The 2,334-nt window shown below is 31.3% G+C and overlaps 1 long non-coding RNA gene across 1 annotated transcript; it reads left to right on the top strand.

The window, feature by feature from the left end:
* The first annotated feature begins 27 nt into the window (after positions 1-27).
* LOC143582491 (uncharacterized) lies at positions 28-1,422 on the top strand. Its single transcript, XR_013143983.1, has 3 exons — positions 28-224; positions 907-1,110; positions 1,248-1,422. It is a non-coding gene; the product is annotated as an uncharacterized LOC143582491 (long non-coding RNA).
* The last annotated feature ends 912 nt before the right edge of the window (positions 1,423-2,334 follow it).

Below are 2,334 nucleotides of genomic sequence, written 5' to 3'. Positions count from 1 at the left end.
ATCCTATAGCAATCAGCATGTCTTGGTTCATTTACATGCTTTGCAAACATCCTAAAGTTCAAGATAAGGTTGCAAAAGAAATCATAGAAACAATAAACATTACTGACAAGATCAAAGATGTTGAGGATTTCGCTACTCGTGTGAGTGACGGTGAACTTGACAAGATGCAATATCTTCAGGCAACTTTGACTGAAACTATCAGACTATATCCTGCTTTGCCGGTGGTACGCATTCAGTTCTTGTATATACATGTTTCATATTTCAATTTATTTTGGGTTTCTAAGGGCAATTTTGAGTTAATATTATTCTTCATTCATTCACTTGTTTGACAATATACTACAATCAATACGCCTCATGGCTAGAATAGAAAATTTCGTTTATTGATAAAACTGATCATAGAAATTTAATTATTATAATGAAATATGGGATTACTTATTATGATTGTTTTTTAATTATTTATGACAGTACATGGGTTGATTAAGGAAAAAAAAAGAATAGAAAACAATATATTAGGGTTGATTGAAGAAATTATAAGGAAAGGATTCATAGGTTTGTAATTTGTTAGAAGATACGAAATAAACACACATGACCAATAGAAACCACACCTATTCGGTAAATAATTTTTTCAGTCACACCATTTAGCATATTTTTTTAACGGCTTCTGTAAAAAAAAGTCACCATCCCTCGCCACTTGGAAAGACAAAAACTTATACAACACATGGATACCACAATGCCAAATGCCGTTCAGTCACACCGTTTGGCAAATAACTTTGACATATGGTGGATGGTGTTCAATATAATGATAGACGAACATTAACTACGTACACTATTAAAGGGACATCTAAATTTATTTTTGTGTCAACAATTCCCTTACAATGTTGAGATACAAATGATGTACGTACGTAGGATCCAAAGGTATGCTTTTCAGATGACGTTCTACCAGATGGCTGCAATGTGAATAAAGGGGATATGGTATCTTATCTGCCATATGCTATGGGAAGGATGAAGTTTATTTGGGGTGATGATGCACTTGAATTCAAACCAGAAAGATGGTTTGATCAAGATGGTTGCTTCCGTTCGGAGAGCCCCTTCAAATTTACAGCTTTCCAGGTTATTATAATATATTAAGTATTCAAAAAACTATACTGTAATTTTGTTGGTCATGGATTTTCAAACTATATCTTTAACTAGGTTATTAATTATATGGTGTACTAATCAACCCTTATACTTGTCTTGTTCATACACAGGCCGGACCACGAACTTGTTTGGGTCGAGATTTTGCATATCGGCAACTGAAGATAATCTCTTCAGTTTTGTTAGGTTACTTCGTGTTCAAGTTGAGTGATGAAAACAAAGTCCTAAGTTACAGAACCTCAATTAATATTCACGTTGATGGTCCATTGCAAGTGTACGTGTCCCGTAGATCTTTCCACAATTCTTAAATTACACAACGTGACTTTGTGATGCCGGATATATGCTCAGCAGTCAGCAGAACATATATGGTATAGTATATATGCATGCCAGCAAGTATATTTGAACGCCTTTTTTGTAATATAATAATATGTAACGGTGCTATAGCTATATATAACGTCTATGAATAATAATGTTGTTTGAGATTACATGAATTTATGTAAGCTAGTATATTTGAACGTTTCGTTGTAACATAATAATATGTAATGGTGTTCTAGCTATAACGTCTATGAATAATAGTGTTGTTTGAGATTACATGAATTTTATTTTCTATGTATAGAAAAAAGAATGATATTCATATTAATTACGTAGTGTCTGCTTTGGCTCAGTGGTTAAACACGACTTACTACTTACATGATGTACTCATGATTGTCGAACATTATATCATTAAACTATTTATATTATATACTTGTACTAGTTTGAGGCCCGTGTATTATACGGGTAATTGATGAAAAATTTAAACTTTAACCATTAAGTGAAATATATTCAACAAATTAATCATATATTGTTAATACAATTACATTAACATTAAAATTACATAAATTAGATAACTAAGATTACACAGATATGTTACAAATAAGTAAAAACTTCCTTTTACACTACATTTGTGATTGTATTAGTAGGTATACATTGTTTATCAAAAATCAAAATCTTTAGTCCATGATTGCTTTTAACTCTTAATAAGGTAACATATAGGTCTGTTTGTAACTCTTGATATAGCCATGTATAGTTGTCCGTGTGACAAAAAAGGTTCTCCAAATACATACCAACTCTAGATAAATGATAATATATCCATAAAACCATTAAAAAAATATTCATACGCATAAAAAATCATAGCTTTTAACCAATTAATATGATGTCATC

Source organism: Bidens hawaiensis, unplaced genomic scaffold, assembly GCF_021521415.1.
Source record: "Bidens hawaiensis isolate Kalapana, Puna unplaced genomic scaffold, B.hawaiensis_p1.1 tig00031765_1, whole genome shotgun sequence".
Lineage (NCBI taxonomy): Eukaryota > Viridiplantae > Streptophyta > Magnoliopsida > Asterales > Asteraceae > Bidens > Bidens hawaiensis.
This window is presented reverse-complemented; position numbering and strand designations above follow the sequence as displayed.